We start from the raw sequence: 21,402 nt of genomic DNA on the forward strand, positions 1-21,402 counted from the left end.
TAGGTTCATATAGCATAGGTAACTTCACTTCAAATTAATCAATCAAATTCGACTTCAACCAAATTTCCCCAACCTCATAAAATATAAAAAACACTCACATAGGCACACAGGCATGTAGTTGCATGTAGGATGCACTCCTGGCCCGCATGAGTCTAAACTGTGAATGGCCAAATCATTAGTAATATTTAGATTTTTCAAATAAAACTCACAATTACCCTCTTTAGTTAAAACTTAAACAACTAAAGCATTTAAAAGGTAAAGTCTGACTTTCGTCAGGCAAGATCGATGTTGTACACTTCGTGCGGTACACCTTCCGATCTCGTAATCAGGTAACTTACCCAGAATTTAAATCGTAGACCAAATATACAGAGTTAATGATGGGTCCTAGATCCCTAATCTAATGGCGACTCTGGTTTTGACTTTTCTCGTAAATTAGGATTTTTATCTCAAATTTATGAGAAAAGCAACCATATTCAAATCCAATGGACAAAGGCGCTATCATCATAAAAAAAAACACCCTCGTGGACCCCCCTTGGGATGGGATCCACAAGAACGTACAGACATTCTTCTGGAAGTCCGTAATTTGCAGAATTGGGATCCCGAAGATTCTGATTAAGGACAATAGAAAACAGTTCGACAACACCAAATTCAGAAAGTTTTGCACAGATCTCATAATCTAGCAACGTTTCACCTCCATTGCATATCCACAAACCAACGGACAAACAGAAGTGACGAACATAATGATTGTACCAGGGATCAAGAAAAGGCTGGATGAGAAGGAAGGCCTATGGGCTGACGAATTATATCACGTCCTGTGGGCGTACCGCACAACACCACGAACTCAACGAGTCCCACAATTGCGTTCAGTTACATCCCCCTACACTTCAGGCATTAACCCGGAGTGGGGATAAAACCAAACCTAAAATATCAGAAAAACTCAAAAAAGCCCAAGGCATTGAGCCCGAGCATCGTGAGTTCAGTTACATACCCTACACTTCGGGCATTCACCCGAACTGGGGATAAAACCAAACCTAAAATATAAGAAAAACTCAAAAAAAAAACCCCAAGGCATTGAGCCCAGGCATCATGAGTTCTACACTTCGGGCATTAACCTGTCATATTGTAATAATAAGGGCATGATAATGGACTTCTTTAAAGTGCTATAAGCGGTGGGTGGTGTCGTCACATAAATGTACTAATAAGGGAGGGATACTATCATCCATTTGACATGTAAATACACATGCACGTGATGTGTCCCTTTTCATATGATTTAGAGAATCAAGGAACTCCAATGAAGAGATTAATTATTAATATTTAGAATAATGATATGGAGACTGATTTCGGGACTCTTCACAACCTTGCAATCTTAGTTCCTTAATTTTTGGCTTTTTTAGTCTTAAATGGCAAAGCTACCCCTCCCATGCTAAGTGCCATGTAGGGATTTGTTCGGTTCCACTATAGGTTGTTAGAGTATATGCCCTGAAAAGCCAGTAGAATGATATTTTCTAATCAATAAAAGTTTATTTCATAATATGAATGGGTAATTATATTAATGAATGTGTGTGATGTGCTTGTTTATTGACACATGTTCCTCCTTAGGTAGCATAGTAGAAATGCCATGCTCAAAGGATTAACAGATCTAAGGGAGCAAGGAGATATGGCATCTCGGTTCTATGCAAGCCTTAATAGTTCCTAGTTGGGAAAGATACTGGACATCTCTTTCTGTATACAACTAGCACCAGTCTTGCTTACATGCATGTTTCATGAGGTGACTTATCTCAGTCATCTGGGTAGTGGACCCTAAGCAAGAATAGTGTGTGCGACGATTGGATCTCGTAACCGATCTGGATCAAATAAAGAACAACTTGTGGACAAGAAAGTATAAAGTTGTTGTTCCTGACATGACCCTTCACTAGTCCTTAGACATGAGAGATCTTGTTAGTATGTTGGCCCATTCTAGGTCTTAGTCTATCTTATAGTGATTCTATTTTAGAGTCACATTCGGATAGAGCTATATTATAGAGCAAACCCTCGAGACCAATAGTGATATCCAACAAGGGATTCTTCGCCTTAAAATTTAGGAATTACCATCTACAATTTTGCCAAAGCGGTAGGCTTATTAAATAGCCTGGCCAGGCGGATTTGATAAAATATTTATTGGAAAGTTTTATGAAACATTGAATTGTTTTCAAAGGATTTTACAAATGCATTTAGAGGCCGAACACTGCTTGATCAAAATGGTATACCAAGAGTGGGCTAAGGAGGTAAATGGTGTCCACCTCCCGTTTGACTCAACTCAGTAGATCTGGTTATGAAGAAAGGACTTGCACATACATGATGTGATTAGGGGTATGATGATCTGACGATCATCTTCAGGGTTACATCTCGATGGAGGCCACTGATCTAATGCGAGTGTAGTTTAACTACAGAGCGAGATCGCAGTGGGGCCCGCCATAGGGTTCTGTAGGATTGACCGTCGGATCCCTGCTACAATCCTACTCATAACTCGAATGACCCAGTAACATCCAAATGGATCAGGGTTCCACATTTTATGTAATTGCACGAACGGATATGATCTGTTAGATTAATGTGGATATTAATTAATATAAATAAATATATATATATATATATATATATATATATGTTGATATATGTATATATACATGTCGTTGTTAAGTAAGTAACAAGAGACAGTAAGAGAATTTTTTGAAGATAAATTAGAGCCAAAATAACTCCCATTGGATTGAGTTATTAATCAATTAAATTATTAATTAATTTATTAATTAATTATTTAATTATTATACATTATTATGTATTATTAATTTGATTAATAATAAGCGTAATAATGTGTACTCCAAATGAGGATAGTTATTCTCAAACCGGTTTTGCAAAAGTTGCAGAATTGGAACAGAATTGGGAATTGGGATAGGTCTACACATTTGGATAAGGTTTGTGGGGACCACAACACTCCTAAATCAGTTGGAGAACTGGGCAAAAGAGTCTCAATTGCTCAAGGACTTTGAGTTGCACTCAAACTCCTTGTTGGATAAGAATTGCTAAATTGTAGGATCTACAAAGCAAGTAATTTGTTTCCAACACCAACTCTTATGAGATAAGGCACAAGGGTTGGAGGGAGGCATCTATACACGTTCTCCCATGTATCTTAAGTGTCCCCACCCAGCCTTGGAGGTTTGGGAGAGTCCCATTCACTAAAGGAGTCTCAATTCAACTTGGTTTCTCAATTGGATTGGAATTAGGAGAGAGAAACACGGATTTATCAAACCAAAACTCTACTTTATATAAAGGAGAGAGGGGAGAACAAAATTTGGTATGTGGAATACTCAAAAAATTTGTTCTCCCTTGCTTCCCCCTTTGGAAAAATAGTTTTCCATCTCTCTCTCTCTCTCTCTCTCTCTCTCTCTCTCTGTATTTCTCTTCCAATTGAAATAGTTTCAAAGAGAAAGGCTTCCAATCAATTTCTCTATTATCTACAACAAAGGTACTGATTAGATCAGACCTTAAATAGGTGAGTAAGAGTTATTCACATCCATAATAGTCCAAGCAAAGAAAAAGAATCTATCGGTTCAACTTGCGAGGTCCGCAGCGTTTAGAACGATCGCAACCGTTCGAGGAGTAGATCAAGCAGCGTGATTCCTTGATTTCTTCTTCAAAGAGGTATTTATTTATGTTTGATTATCATAATTAACTAATATAGACTCTAAGATCTTGGGCAAAAGCAAGATCGAAAAGAAATTTTAAAGTTCTATGCGATTTTTGTTCGGCTGCGCATAACGATCTTGCCGGAAGGGGATAACCTTCCTTCAAGTGGTATCAAAGCAACTAGGGCTCAGATTAGGGGATTAAATTAACCAAATATAGATCATGCTGTATATCCCCTGTGAGTCCGGACGTTCTATCCCTGCTATCTGAGGTTGTTAGTTCGTAGTGTTAATTAATAAATATATGGACAGTTGTGTAAAGATCTGTAATTTCGATCTACCCATTGTTATTTTTTATCTGATCAACCTTGATGGTTAAAAAGCATACTCAAATCAAAGTCCAATGCATCAAGAATCATCAAAATCCGATGAGCGGATTGGGAGATATGATTTTTACAAGTTAGGCCAAAAGTGCTGACTTTTGCTGATTTTTATTTTGGGAATTACTTGTTTTATTTCAGAATGGCCCCAAAGTTGTGAGAAAAATTTATTGCCCAAGATTAAAAAATTTTAAACATTATTTGGGTCTATTTTAATCATAATCAGTAACTAAATAATTTTTCTCCCACTTAAAATATTTAGAAATTATGCTATTCTGAAAGGGTTCCCGAAAACCACTATTTTGAGTTTTTTTCGCTCAAACAATTAAATTATGCTATTCTGAAAGGGTTCCCGACTTCTTACATCATAAGGATTGATGATATCAAGTTTATTAAGATGCCAGTAGTTTTTATGGCTGAATTAAAAATTATTTAATTTAATTTCAGCATGAGTTGATCTTTATTAGTGAAAATTGGGCAAAAATGATTATTTGACCTCTATCCATGCATGAGATACATATGGATAATATTTGTGGATGTTTGCTACTAATTTTTATGGTTTGATATTGCTAGAATGTAGTAATTAAAAGTCCGTAATGTAATAATTAATGATTTTATTGGTTTATCTACTCCCTCTGTGTAGTTGTGCGGATAAGATGAAGAATTTCTTTTGATGTACATATTATTTAGGCTAGTGTAGGACACTAGGGTAGTTTATTTTCATATTACATCAGAAGTAATAAAGACATTAAATCGCTCTTGAGATGGTCAATCGAAGAATCAAAGAAGAACTTGGACATGACGATGCTTCAAGAAGGCTATAGATGAGGCGAACCTCGATTCTATCAATTCAACGGAGGGCAGACGCATTCTTTATGATTCCTACTGATCGAAAATACTTCATATGATGAAGTATATCAATACCAATACCTTTGAAAAATCGTCTTGAGGTCGGCGAATTTTTCCTATTGCGAATAGCGAATAGTTGCCCAAATTTCACCTTTAATTTGGTAATATGGAATTATGGAGATTAACTAACTCTAAAATTGTTAGATAATTCTAAAATAGTTAGTGGGAGAATCGCCATAAATCGAGATGCCAAAATTAAGCTTATGGATATGATTTTTTTACTTTTTCGTAGTTTGGATGTGTGATGGATGATTGCATTTTTCTTTCCTTATGTATGTTTTTCCATTGGATGGTTTGTTTTAGATGCACACATAGGAATGAGTTTTTCCCACTTAAAAGCTACCCTCCTTATAAAATATTAAGTTGTAAATGGGGATTTAAATCAAAATGATTAATCTCCATGGCCTTCCATAGCCATCTATTGGTTGGCTAGTTTAGAGAACAAGACGGTCATATGCCAAAGCAGAAGCCGATCTTAATTTTATATCTAGAGTAACTAATAGATTCCTATAAGGATAAGAGATATTTGCAAAATACATTAGTCATATGCCAAAGCAGAAGCTAGTATGTTCTGTAAAATGATTCTGAGGTAGTGGGTGTTAGCTTAACCAAGAAAAGCGTATTGATGCCCAAAGGATAGATACACTGCGATGCTTGGAGGCCAAAATCAAATCGGATATCATATTAATAATATGATGGATTGGATGAATCCACTCGTACTTAACGAAGTTGTTGTTAATGAGCATCCAATGCCCATTGGAGAAATCATGCTATTTCTCTTGATTTATGTGTTTGAATGGCACATAAATGAGACAAGATATGGGCAATACCATTATAGATCTAATACCCAGATCTAATGGTTACATGTCATGATAAATCTAAAATGGTTATTTTTGCTTATATTGTGCCTCTTTCCTTTGGAATAGATATGGCATCCTTCAATCCATTAGCTAGGATTCTTGAGGATAACAAACTTATTGGTCCAAATTACGTGGACTGGAAGAAGAACTTAACCCTAGTGCTCACAGCAGAGAAAGTTCATTGGGTCTTAACTACTGAGGCACCTGAGTTGCCTGGTCCCGATGCCCCCAAGATGTCAGGGACAGAGCCACAAAATAGCATGAAGATGACCAAATGGTTAAGTGCTATATCCTTGGGTCGATGTCGAACGTGTTGCAACAACAGCATGTTGGAATGGCTTCATCCATGGATATTATGCACAATCTTAGGGAGAAGTTTGGACAACAAAATCGCAGTGCCAGACAAATAGCAATTAAGGGCCTGGTTTCCACTAAAATGATGGAAGAAACCCCAGTTAGAGATTACATGTTGAAGATGATGGGCTATCTAAATGAGCTCGAAGTTTTAGGGGCCATGTTAGATGGTGAGTCGCAAGTAGACATGGTGTTAGCATCCCTACCACCATCATTCAATGACTTTGTCATGAATTACCATCTGAACAAACTGTCAATGACGTTGACAGAATTGTTGAATCATCTTCAATCTACTGAGGATCTTCAGAAAAAGAATAAAAAATCCTCTTTCTTAGTTGAAGCTAATGTAGTTTCAACTTCCAAACCGAAAGGCAAGGGAAAAAGAAAGGATAAAGGCTAGGGTTCTAAGAAAAATATTTCCAAAGTCAAGAACAAGAAAACTTTTAAGAAGAAGTCAACTAAATCTCATGATGCATGCTTTCACTGTGAAAAAGTTGGTCACTGGAAGCACAATTGCAACGATTACTTAGCAACTAAAAAGAGCAACAAGAATTCTGAAGGTATGTTGCAAATCTTTGTTGTAGAAACCAATTTGATTGGTCCTGTTATTCCTGGTGTGTGGATACTGGTGCAACCTCACATGTATGTAATTTTTTGCAGGGGTTCTGGAAAAGCAGAAGGTTGACTAAGGGCGAATTCTACCTACAGGATGGAACAGATGCAAAGGTTGCAGTCCAAGCTGTGGGTAATCTACTACTGGCATTTTCGGGAGGATATTTACGTTTAAATAATTGTCTTATGTACCTTCCATTAGAAGGAATTTGATTTCAGTTTCTAAACTATTGATTGATGGTTATTCTACAAGTTTTAATAAATGTAGTGTTTTTATCAAACATGGTAATTCCTTGATTACAGAAGGTACATTAGTTGACGGATTATTTATAGTAAATGCAAGTAACATTGAGGATATTCCTATTCAGAATATTCCAAACCTCAAAAGGGCATGGATTACGACAAATCCCACACATCTATGGCTTCTTCGATTAGGCCATATTAACCTAGATAGGATTACAAGATTGGTAAAAGACGGTCCATTGGATTCTATCCAAGTGGAACCTTTTCCAACTTATGAACCATGTCTTCAAGGTAAAATGACCAAAATTTCCTTCAAGGGCAAGAGTGGAAGATCCCAAGATTTGTTGGAGATTATACATAGTGATGTATGTGGTCCCATTTCTCATCTGGCAAGAGGAGGGCTAATATACTCCGTGACTTTTACTGATTACCATTCAAGGTACGAATATTTGTACCTTATGCGACGTAAGTCTAAGACCTTTGAAAACTTCAAAGAGTTCAAGAATGAAGTAGAGAATCAGTTAAATAAGATAATAAAGACTCTTCGCTCTGATAGAGGTGGAGAGTATCTCTCGAATGAGTTTAGGAATTACTTAAAGGAAAATGGAATCATCTCGCAATGGACCCCACCTGCAACACCAGAATTGAATGGTGTTTCAGAATGTAGAAATAGGACTTTGATGGACATGGTCCGATCTATGATGAGTTTCGCAGAAGCACCTCTGTTTCTATGGGGATATGAATGTCTTAAATCGTGTCCCAACTAAATCAGTACCATCTACTCCATATGAGATATGGACAGGCAGAAAACCCTTATTGAATCATATGAGGATATGGGGGTGTTCTGCACATGTTAAAAAGATAAGTGCTGATAAGTTAGAGACAAGAACCAAAAGGTGTATTTTCATTGGATATCCTAAGGAAACAAAGGGTTATATATTCTATAACCCAAGCGAGCAAAACTGTTTTGTAAGCAGGAATTCGATATTTTTGGAAGAAGAGTTCATCCAAGATATTGTCAAGAGGGACATGATTGCCTTGGAAGAGCAACCTGAAACTCCAATGGAAAGAGAAGACACTGAGCAAGAGCCCAGTATACCTATACAAACACTCCGACGTAGTAGAAGGGTGATCACACAACCTGATAGATTAGTCTACTTGGGTGAAAATTATGATATGATTTCAGATAAAAATGATAATGATCCCCTTAACTACAAAGAAGAGATGTTAGACATCGATTCGAAAAAATGGGTGGAAGCTATGAAATCCGAAATGGACTCCATGTACACGAACGGGGTCTGGACTTTAGTCGATCCACCAGAGGGTATTAAGCCCATTGGATGCAAATGGATCTTCCAGAGGAAGATAGTCCCCGACGGTAAGGTAGAGACTCACAAAGCACGCTTAGTGACGAAGGGATATAGTCAAAAGGCTGGAATTGACTATAAGGAAACCTTCTCACCAGTAGCCATGCTAAAGTCTATTAGGATTCTTTTAGCTATCTCAGCACACTATGACTACGAGATATAGCAGATGGATGTCAAAACCGCTTTCTTGAATGGAAACATTCAAGATGATATCTATATGATCCAGCCAGAAGGTTTTGAAGCTTCCAGAGAAGGAAGTCAAAAAGTGTGCAAGTTCCAAAGATCCATTTATGGATTAAAGCACGCACCCCGTAACTATTTCCATCATAACTCTCAAAATACTTGGAGTTTTTCATCTCCGTTTCTTCCGTTTTAAACTACACTTCGTTTTCTTCGAAATGAAACTAATTTCAATGAATTACGAGTTTAATTGAGTGAGCTATGGTCAATCAATCGGAAGTTGGAATCTTCTTTTTGATCAAACAGTCAAAGAGTTTGGCTGTACACAAAACGTAGATGAGGCTTGTGTTTACAAAAAGGTCAGTGGGAGTGCTGTGACATTTCTTATTTTGTATGTAGATAACATTCTACTCATTGGGAATAATGCTGGAATGTTATCTAATACTGCTATCTAGTACATTTTCTATGAAGGATTTGGGTGAACCGTCTTATATTCTTGGCCTTAAATTGTTTAGAGACCATAGGAATAGGACACTTGGACTATCACAGGAAACTTACATAGATAAGATATTAGCCAAGTATCATATGGCAGATTCCAAGAAAGGGTTAATACCTTTTAGGCATGGAATCAAACTTTCTAAAAAGATGTCTCTTAAGTCATCTGAAGAGAAGGAAGAAATGAACAGGATTCCCTATGCTTTGGCAGTGGGGAGCTTGATGTATGTCATGTTGTGCACAAGGCCAGATATTTATTTCTCTGTAAGTGTGGTTAGTAAATATCAATCAAACCCAGGTCTAGAGCATTGGACGGCAGTTAAGCATATCTTTAAGTACCTCAGAAGAACTAAACATTACTGTTTAGTGTATGGAGGAGACGAATTAGTAGTTTCTGGATATACTGATAAGGATTGTAAGCCCAAGGGTTCCCATGGGTTAGTCATTCACCTTACCTTCTTGTTTTGATGTTACCAAAACAAATTGATTAGCATCTATGGACTAATGTGTTGCTTTGAGGTGTTGTGGTATATACAGGATTTTCATGTCATAATCGCCATTACACAACTCTTCTCAAGACATGGCTTGTGGATCAAGGATCAAGGAACCAAGAGCTTGTACATACAGTGAAGACATCACCATTTGGAGATGATCAAGTCAAGAAGCTCAACATGAAGATCCCACAAGTTCCCTAAGCAAGTGTCAAGAAGGAGCTTAGAGTTGAACATGCCATGGTGACACCTCATGAACCATTCAACATACATTGAAGATTGGAGGAAGTCACAAGAGCCAAGTCAAAGTTCAAGATGTTCACTCAAGCCAAAGAAGTCCAAGAAAGTGCGAAGGAGCCGATACTCCAAGAAGACTCAACGGTATCATCTTTAGAATGTATTTGGAGTCCTCTTAATATTTTAGTAAAATGCACTTTCAAATAGGTTTTCAAATGGTTTTCATACTTAACTTTTTACATCTTTGAAAATTATACACACACCCAAATATGTGTTTGAAACCTTGGATTTAAGCCCAAAGACCAAAGCCCAAAGCCCTTAGATTTTAAAGTTAAAAATGGAATTTTACACAGGGCCGGTCGACCGGCCTATGCCGGGCCACCCTGAGATGTTACCTGAAATTCCAGGGCATCTCAAAATTTAATGGGCCGGTCGACCGGTATGAGCCGGGGGACCACGAAAATGGTTCTGTCGAAACAGAACCATTCCATATTGGTCTTGGCGGACGACCGCCATGGGGTCGGTCGACCGTGATAGTATTTTTTAGCCGAATTTTTATTCAAACAGGTAGCCCTCACCGGACGACCGCCCTAGGGCCGGTCGACCGCGACGGTATGAATTTTGAATTTCAAAATGGAAGCCCGATAAGGGCGGGCGACCACTGTGCCTTGGTCAACAGCCGCGGCCTGGAAAAAGAGCCGTTGGGGCTTTCGCAGGTTGACCTTTTCAACCCTGTATTTTACAGTTTTACCCCCAAACGGTCATATTTCCTTATGGGCTATATATATATACTATCTAAACCTTTCTAAACAACCTTTTGACAAGATCAAATCTTATCTTCTTGAATCTAAACTTTTATATGAAAGGTTAAACCTCTTTGAACTTGTATTTTTACATTCTATTAAGAGGATCTCCATAAGGCTTACACTTGCATCTATCCTTGGAGAGTTTGTGAGCTACAAAAGTTTGTAATCAGCCTATCTAAGAGGCATTGAGAGTTCTACAATTTATTTCTTCATTTTGTACTTGAGGGTCTCCGATTTGGCCCGTTAACAAAGGTAAATCATTTGTAAGAGGAAGTGTTCCTCACAAGGCTTCGTGCAGAAAGGGTGTAATCCCTTTAAAGGAGTTGTATGTACAGCTTGGTGATTCACCATTGAAGAATCTCAATCTTAGTGGAGCATCCAAGGAGGAAACTTTGAAGAGTGGAGTAGGTCTTGTGATAGACCGAACCACTATAAAAATTGTGTGTTCCTTGTGATTGCCTTCTCTCCTTCCTCTCGTGCACATCTTGGTGATTGGTAAACTCTACCCTTGTCTTGTATTTATGTTTGTTTATTGTTGAACAAGGGTTAGATAATATAAAGCCTAGAGTAAAGTCTAAACCCTTGCTTTCAATATCTTGATTATTTGAATAAGGGTTAGACTATATATGGTTAATTAGTAACTTGATTTTAACACTCCTTTTAATTAAGCCCAAAAATTTTAATTAACCAATTCACCCCCCTCTTGGATTGTCACACCTGTATTTCACGGATTTTCAGTCAGATGTCGACGACATGAAATCCTCATCAGGTTTTATCTTCACCTTAGTTAAATGAGTAGTTTTGTTGGGGAGTTGCAAGCAAGACACCACGGCGGACTCCACGACTGAGGCGGAATACATCGTTGCGAGTGATGCGGCGAAGGAAGCGGTATGAATGCGAAAGTTTATAGACGAACTTTGAGTCGTGCCCTCTATTGAGAGACCTATTATGCTGTATTGTGATAACAGTGGGGCAATTGGTCAAGCAAAGGAACCAAGGTCTCATCAAAAGTCAAAGGACGTCCTTCGAAAATACCATGTGATACGAGAGACTATCGACAGAGGGGGTGTGGCCATTGCTAAAGTAGCTTCAGTGGACAACGTGGCAGATCCTTTGACCAAGTCCCTTAGTCAAAAGGTATTTGACAAGCATCTGGAGAGAATGGGTCTAAGATACATGCATGACTGGCTTTGAGCGTAAGTGGGAGATTGTTAGAGTATATGCCCTGAAAAGCCACTAGAATGACATTTTCTAATCAATAAAGGTTTATTTCATGACATGAATGGGTAATTATATTAATGAATGTGTGTGATGTGCTTGTTTATTGACACATGTTCATCCTTAGGTAGCATAGTAGAAATGCCATGCTTAAAGGATTCACAGAAACAAGGGAGCGAGGAGATATGGCATCTCGGTTCTATGCAAGCCTTAATAGTTCCTAGCTAAGAAAGAGACTGGACATCTCTTAATAGTTCATGCACGTGTCGTAAGGTGACTTTTCTCAGTCATCTAGGTAGTGGACCCTAAGCAAGAAGAGTGGGTGCGACGATTGGATCGCGTAACCGAACCGGATCAAATAAAGAACAACTTGTGGACAAGAAAGGATAAAGTTGTTCTTCCAGACAGGACCTTTCACAAGTCCGTGGACTTGAGGGATCTTGTTGGTCTGTTGGCCCGTTCGAGGGTCTTAGTCCATCTAATAGTGATTCTATTTTAGAGTCACATTCGAATAGAGCTATATCCTATAACAAATCCTCGAAACCAATAGTGATACCCAACAAGGGATTCTTCGCCCTAAAATTTAGAAATTGACATCTACAATTTTGTTAAAGCAGTAGGCCTATTAAATAGCCTGGCTAGGCGGATTTGATAAAATATGTATCAGAAAGTTTTATGAAACATTGAATTGTTTTCAAAGGATTTTACAAATGCATTTGGAGGCCGAACACCGCTTGATCAAAATGGTATATGAAATACAGGTATGACAATCCTAGAGGGGGTGAATTGGTCAATTAGAAATTTTAGGCTTAATTAAGGGAGATTAAAAATTAATCCATTTAATTAAGCACTAATTAGTCTAACCCTTGTTCAAATATGTATATCAATGAAAGCTAGGATTTAGACTTTCTAATCATTCACATTTAGCTAACCCTTGTTCAAATGGATATTATAATACTTAGGGTTTAAACAATTTAGTCAAGTGCATTTACTAACCCTTGTTCAATTAAAAGCACAAAAACAAATTAGGTTAGAGATTACCAATCACCACACATGCAAGAGAGAAGGAAAAGAGACATCCACAAGGAACACAAGATTTATAGTGGTTCGGTCACAACTTGACCTACTCCACTCTTCCAAGTTTACCTCCTTGGGATATCCACTAAAATGATGAAGCCATACACCCGACTCCTTCATCTCCAAAGGGAACAAACCCTTGCTTTTCCATTCTCAAGGGCCAAAGCGAAGCCCCTCGCACAAAGCCTTGACAAGGGAATCAAACCCTTGCACATGATTCACCTTTCTTCACTGGCCGAATCGGAGACCCTTTTCTTCACCTTTCTTTACAAGCCGAAGAGGAGACCCTCACATGAAGAACAAATAAAAGTGTAAAACTCTCAATACCTCTTAATAGGCGGATTACAATGTTGATAGCTCACATTCACTTTAAGAATATACAAATGTAAAGCCCTATGGAGTGCCTCTTGATAACATGTAGAAATGGAAGATCAAAGAGGTTTTTAGCTTTTGAGATAAAAGGTTGAAGCTCAAGGAGAAATGGGATTTGATCTTTCTCAAATGTTCAAAAGCTTGTACAGATAGGTTTTAATCATATATATATAGAGAGTATTTGAAAATATGACCGTTTGGGGTAAAACTGTAAATATTTGGCTTGAAAAAGTCAAGCAGAAAATGCCCCAACGGCTAGTTTGCTCGACCGTGGCGGTAGACCGGGCTACGGCGATCGCCCGCCCTTATCGGGCGCCATATTCTATTTTCAAATTTCTTACCGTCGCGGTTGACCAACCACATGGCGGTCGCCCGGCGAGGGCTTACTGTTTGCTCAAAAAATTTGGCTCAAAAACCTATTCCGGTCGACCGACCCACGTCGGTCGCCCGTCCAAACCATGTAGGATTGTTCTGTTTTGAAACAGACACATATCCGCAGTCGCCTGGCTTGACCCGGTCGACCAACCCGATAAAATTCAAGATGGCCTAGATTTCCAGGTTCCATCCCGCGGTCGCCCGGCCTAGCCCGGTCGACCGGCCCTAGGTGAAATTCCATTCTAACTTTAAAATCCAGGGGCTTTTGAGCTATGGTCTTTGGGCTAAAGTCCAAGGTTTTCAAACACATTTTTGGGTGTCATGATGGTTTTCAAAGATGTAAAAATTTCAGTATGAAAACCATTTGAAAACCTTTTGAAAGTGCATTTTACATAAAATCAAGAGGACTCCAAATACATTCTAAAAATAAGAACCTTGAGTCTTCTTGGAATGTCTTAGCTCCTTTGCACTTTCTTGGACTTCTTCGGCTTGAGTGAACATCTTGAACTTTGTCTTGGCTCTTGTGACATGTCATCCAATTTTCAATGCATGTTGAGGTTCATGAGGTGTCACCATGGCATGTTCAACTCCAAGCTCCTTCTTGACACTTGCTTAAGAACTTGTGGGATCTTCATGTTGAGTTACTTTACTTGGGCATCTTCAAATGAGGATGACTCCAATGTAGGTGTAAGCTCTTGGTTCCTTTGATCCTTGATCCACAAGTCATGTGTTGTGAAGAGTTGTGTAATGACGATTATGACAGGAGATTCCTGTATACAACACAACACCTCAAAGCAACACATCAGTCCATAAATGCTAATCAATTTGGTTTGCTAGCATCAAAATAAGAAGGTAAGATGAATGATTATCCCATGGGAACCCTTGAGCTTATATTCTCCCCCTTTTTTATGATGGCAAACAAATTGATTAGGGAGGCTGGAGATATTAAACAAATATATGAATGAGCATTAAATATAATAAACAATTTAAGCAATGCTCCCCTTCACTATATGCACAAGTGTAATATGATACTATAAAGCATATTGTGCATACACAAATGGACAACCTAATCATTTTTCAAAATTCTCCCCCTCTAGGCAACAACAAAAAGGTAGAGATATGCAAGTGAAAGTGCAAATGGGTGTCAAGATGATAAATAGCTTATCTAAGCTATATACAAAGTATATGATAGTACATTAAAGCTCATAGAATGCTTATCAAAAGATAAAACAAGGAAAATGCATGATAAGCAGTTTTTTTTTTTTGAAAAGATATACATATTAAGCACAAATATGGGGGTAATAGATCATGTAAACATATCATAATGATCTATATAAACATGCGTATATAACCATTAGGTTCTCCCCCTATTTATTTGCCATTGGCCCTAGGTGAAACTTATGTGAAAGGGCATGACCAGGCAGAATGGTTTAAAAGGCGAGTGATTTAAACACTTGGGCTTCATTTGCAACTTGTAAGAAGATGAGTCTCTACCTTAGCAAGGATATACTCAAGTATTAGACATAACTTTCAAGTTCACAATTTGCATTGTGTAGGTGATCTCTTGACAATAAGCAGACAAGTCTCTTCCACAGCATTGATATGCTATGAACAATAATATAACATTTTTGAGATGACTTGTTTCTTGCTCATAGAGATTTACACATATCAAAGTGAAAGCTCCCCCTGACTGAGTGCATCTAATTTAAATGTAACAGATCAAGGCACATAGAACCTATGATTTAATTAATCACCTTTAACCATTCGAATTGCTCAATTCATAAACCAGTCACACTTTGAATATGAATGGATAATTATTACACAGACTGAGGATATGAGTTTAAGAAGATGGTCTAATAAACACATGGATACAAAAATAAAATAGTAAATACCATATCCATGGCAATCAAAAGATCATGTATAAATAGATGAGAACCATAAAGCTCAATATACATGATCAAAATGGAAGAGTAATACCACATTTCTTTTATCACCTCAAGAAATAATAAAAGTGGTATTTGAAAATCTCTCGAAAGAAGTAAAACTAAACCTCTTCTCTTCTATCCGGGACTCTTCTACTGATGAATATTTAGAAGAGCTTAGATCAATGCTTGACCCTTTCTTCCATGTAAGGGAGCATCATTTGACAAATCTTTCCGGATTAAGAGATAGGGTACTTGTTTCAAATCTTCTCCTTCAACAAACGGTCATCCTTGAAAGGATGATCATGAAGTGCACATGCCAGCCTTTAGACAGAGTCTTCAATTTCCTTAGTCTCTGTTCATCATTCACTGTGGAAGAATGTAGAGATAAACAGAGGAAAATTGAATACATCTACAATCTTATTACATCTGGCACGATGGAAGGAGACAAGTACCATAAACAAGCTGCAATGATCTGAGTGGGGTCCTTCGAAGCTAAAATCTTAGAAGAGATGATGGGGATATGACAAACTCAAAAATATTTTTAAATCATCCATCTTCCAAGGAATTGTCATTGACCTTTGATAATTCTTATAATGCAAGGCCTGACAATACAAAATGGTTATAGATAAGAATGTAAAAACACAACCATTGGAACTTATCGTGATAACATATTTTTATTTAAAAATACATGATAAGAGATTACTTCATAGGAGATAGGATGATCATCTTAATCACTATTCTATGAAGAGGAGTTCTAGATATTTTTCAAACTCTATAACAAGATACTTATCATTGGCAGAGATAGAAACATATAAGTCTATCCAAGATAAGTATAATGCCTGAGAAGATATGGCACTGAGGCACATGTAAAGGGATCTTGTCAAAAGATGAGAGATGATCTCAAATGTAAAGAATAGGACAAGACCCAACTGCAACACATATGGAGCAATCTGGCTCCACATGAGTGTACTTATCATATGTGATGCACATCACACGTCATATGATAAGATGGATGGACAAACATTGAGCATGTATAGCTCTCCCTTTGTAAGAAACTCATACAGTGTATAAATCCAAAGGGTTGTCCAACCACATAGACATCAAGGGATTTAAAGGTGAATGATTTTCGAACCACCCTTGGGCCACTAATGCATGATTGCTATAGGTAGTCATATGATATCCAAAAAGATGACAACCTAGCAAACCATGCTCCCCCTAAATATGTGCAACTAATATATATATATATATATATATATAACACAAGGCACGTATGGCTTATTATGGTTAAGATGCTTGCTAAAAGCCAAAGTAATTAGATGTTTTAATTAAAGATGAGTGTACACTCTCTATCTTACTAGGTAAGAGGACTAAGGGTACCAATTGAGTGGTTTTTAAATTTAAGTTTACCATCTTTACCATGTACCTAATAGCATACAAGGGAAAATAACTATAGATTATATAGATTATCAATTAAGCTTAAATTTATAGAACTTTGACATTATAAGAGGGATTAGTAAAATCCCATGTCTAAGAGAGACATCCATGGCTTATGTAAGTGAGAGCTTTCATGGATAGTCTACCATGTTTGGACACACGAATCATGGTCCAAACATCTATGCCTATATCCACAAACCACCATATAAAAATAGGGCATTTAAGCACAAAGTACAAAAGGCCCATGGAAAACCAAGATGTGTGGGAAACAAGTGTTCCCATCACAATGTGTTACATGATAACCATAACAATGAGAAACTGCCCAACAATGGTATTAGATTACTATGACATTTTCAATTTTACTCAATTGAGTTTCATACATTGAATCTAGACCTATTTTCAATTCTCTACACAAACAAAAATATTCATGCAGGACTGTAGAGAATAATTCAAGGACTTCTAGAGAATGTCAAGTGATGAACACCTTGGACACATGCATTCTAAAAAGAACTACTATGACTAGATAGTTTTATTTTAGTCATGAGAGGCTATTCATTTTAGGCAAATTTGGAATACACTAATTTAACCCATCAAGATTTCTTATGTATTTAATGATAATCATTAAGCAAATAAGAATGGGTTTAAAGGACAACTAGGTGCATAGTAATAAACATACTTACTCACCTAAGGTAAGAGATGTCTAAGAAAGGATTTGAGTGAATTTTCTTAGACATGGCTTTTCATACTCAATTTTGCTAGAAATGATATTCTTCTTAAGTTGAATATACAAAGATCTAACAAATGCTAAAATTGTCCTAAATAGAGTTCAAGAATGAAAGAAATGAACTTGAAGGAACAATTAGAACTCAAGGGCAAAAATGATGGTTAATTTTCATGGAAGCATACATATGGTTTTCACATTAAATTTTCTATTGTGGATTTGCTATGTGGATGCTAAGTGCACAAGTGATGTGATTTGCACTTAGATAGGCTTAATCAAGAAAGATATTCAATAAAGCACAAAAATAAAAATGATATGATCATTTAAGCTCAAATGAATATAGATACATCGCAAGTTACAAGCATCAGACATATGAAATCTATATTCATGGATAAAAGGATATAACAATTAAGCTCAAATAATCTAGATACAAAGAATGAATTAATGAATTGAAGTATCTATAATGAATATGAATGATATGACAATTTTAGCATAGCCCCTAAACTAACTTATTCACTAATTAGTGTAGAGAGAATCTTTTGAAACACAAATCCCTTTGGTTCCATCCAAGTTTGTTTGTTGGAGTGTACATTTTCTTATCCAAACAAACTTGTTAGATTTCACAATTCCAAGCTTACACTCAGAATTGTGATGCTCAACTCTACCACAATAATTATGATTGGTAGAAGAGGTGCAATTAGAATCATAAGACTTTGAAGTATGTTTATCTTTTTCTTCATGAAATCTTTGATTCTTAATGGAGAGTTCTTCATTTATTTGATCTTCATTTTCACAACCATGTTTATATTTTTCAACAAGATTAATGTTTGTGATTTTAAGGCTTTTAATTTCTTTCTCAAATGCATTGAATCTTTGAAATAAGTCAACATTTTAAATTATCAAAAACATGCTCAGTTGACTTAATTTTTCATTTCTTTTCAAACATTCATTAATTTCCAATTTCAAATTTTCAACTTGAATTTCCAAATCAGAAATTAAATGTTTGAAAGAAACTTCTACAAAAGATTTTTCTGAAATCTCTTTTTGTCTAGAAATTATATCATTTGAAAAGAGACAACCATTTTTCTCAAAAATATTTTCTAATGAAATTCAAATATCTTTTGCATTGAGTTCAAGGAAAACAATTTCAAACCACCTTCAGTGCATTTTCTTGAAAAAGAAATTCCCTCTTTAATGACATCTAAAATGTCATGATCTATGGATTTGAGATAGGCTAGCATATGTGCTTTCCAAGCTCCATAATTCTTTCCATTAAAGAATGGAGGAATTAGGGTGGATCGGCCTTTCTCAAAATCCATAGTGATTGTCACAGATCTTTTCTCTTGTAGATTTTTAAGATTTAAAAATCTCTTTAAGAGCCTAAGCATTGATAGCAAATGAAATACACGTGTGACAATCCAAGAGAGGGGGTGAATTGGTCAATTAGAAATTTTAGGCTTAATTAAGGGAGATTAAAAATTAATCCATTTAATTAAGCACTAATTAGTCTAACCCTTGTTCAAATATGTATATCAATGAAAGCTAGGATTTAGACTTTCTAATCATGCACATTTAGCTAACCCTTGTTCAAATGGATATTATAATACTTAGGGTTTAAACAATTTACTCAAGTGCATTTACTAACCCCTATTCAATTAAAAGCACAAAAACAAATTAGGTTAGAGATTACCAATCACCACACGTGCAAGAGAGAAGGAAAAGAGGCATCCACAAGGAACACAATATTTATAGTGGTTCGGTCACAACTTGACCGACTCCACTCTTCCAAGTTTACCTCCTTGGGATCTCCACTAATATGATGAAGCCGTACACCCAACTCCTTCATCTCCAAAGGGAACAAACCCTTGCTTTTTCATTCTCAAGGGCCAAAGCGAAGCCCCTCGCACGAAGCCTTGACAAGAGAATCAACCTCTTGCACATGATTCACCTTTCTTCACGGGCCGAATTGGAGACCCTTTTCTTCACCTTTCTTTACAAGCCGAAGAGGAGACCCTCACATGAAGAACAAATAAAAGTGTAAAACTCTCAATGCCTCTTAATAGGTGGATTACAACGTTGATACCTCACAATCACTCCAAGAATATACAAATGTAAAGTCCTATGGAGTGCCTCTTGATAACATGTAGAAATGGAAGATCAAAGAGGTTTTTAACTTTTGAAATAAAAGGTTGAAGCTCAAGGAGAAATGGGATTTGATCTTTCTCAAATGTTCAAAAGCTTGTAGAGATAGGTTTTAATCATGTATATATAGACTATTTGAAAATATGACCGTTTGGGGTAAAACTGTAAATATTTGGCTTGAAAAAGTCAAGCAGAAAATGCCCCAACGGCTAGTTTACTCGACCGCGACAGTCGACCGGGTTACGGCGGTCACCCGCCCCTATCGGGCACCCTATTCTATTATCAAATTTCTTACCCTCGAAGTCGACCGGCCACATGGCGGTCGCCCGGCGAGGGCTTACTGTTTGCTCAAAAAATTTGGCTCAAAAACCTATCCCGGTCGACCGACCCACGGCGGTCGCCCGCCTAAAACATGTAGGATTGTTCCGTTTTGAAACAGATACATATCCGCGGTCACCCGGTTTGATCCTGTCGATCGGGCGAATAAAATTCGAGATAGCCTGGATTTTCAGGTTCCATCTGTGGGACCCGATCCCGCGAAAGGGGTGGGGCGCGAACCGCCACGCTCTCTCTTAGTCTCTCGTACCCACGCGATTGGCGTGTGCATTTTTATTATTGATTTTAATTCATCTTTTATGGGAACTTGGGATCACTAAGGGAATCCGAATTCCACACAAAAGAGACTGACAGAGTCGCCACCTAGATGTGGGATCTAGGACCTATAATTAACCAGAAGTCTAGACTCGTTACCTGGTTACAAGAATGGAAGGTATGGAGAGTTATCCACCACATGCACCATTCCTGCCCGATAATCGGTCTTCAATTCCAAAAGTTAACTCTTTTAAATTTATTTTAAATGACTCATTCAACTCTTTATTAATATGCGAACTATGTGACATGCATCCTATGATCTAATTTCAATGTGAATCCTAAATGTGTATCTTGATTTATTAATTTTTCTGGATTCAATATAAGTGAAAGTTCTCCTAAAATTCTAATTTCATGGAAAGTCGTAAGTGGTTTAATTAAGAATTTATAAGAAAATTAATATACAAAACCCCACAATTTGTTGTGGAGCCGACTCGTGATTGGTATGCCATCAGACATCCAAGCTGCCTACGTACCCAAGCCTCACTGGGATCAGAGTCGACGTAGTTCGGTGCACCTAAGCTAAGCTACTTATGCCTAACTCAACTAAGACACCGACCTAGACTGGATTGACTGTTTCAACAGTTTTAAGAGAAGTTATTTAATTCAAGTTGAGGATTTTATTATCCTAGGATTTCATCTAAGATGCTATATGATCATATCTAAATGCAAGTTGTCCCTTAGACTAATGCAGGTTAACCTACATCCTAGTTTACTAAGCTTGTCCTAGGAAAAGATTGGGTGACTAGTGTAACTAGACCTATGGCTCGGTTGCTATCCATAGCAAACGCCCGTGATGAGGCTGGACTCCTAACTCTATGACTTCCTAAAACCTAAGACTCCCTAAAACCTAGGACACGACCTGACATAAGTGTTCCTAAGTTGGGCTCTAATGGT

This window comes from Tasmannia lanceolata, unplaced genomic scaffold, assembly GCF_043159265.1.
Source record: "Tasmannia lanceolata isolate RefF3 unplaced genomic scaffold, GAP_Taslan_0.1 ptg000018l, whole genome shotgun sequence".
NCBI classification, from domain to species: domain Eukaryota; kingdom Viridiplantae; phylum Streptophyta; class Magnoliopsida; order Canellales; family Winteraceae; genus Tasmannia; species Tasmannia lanceolata.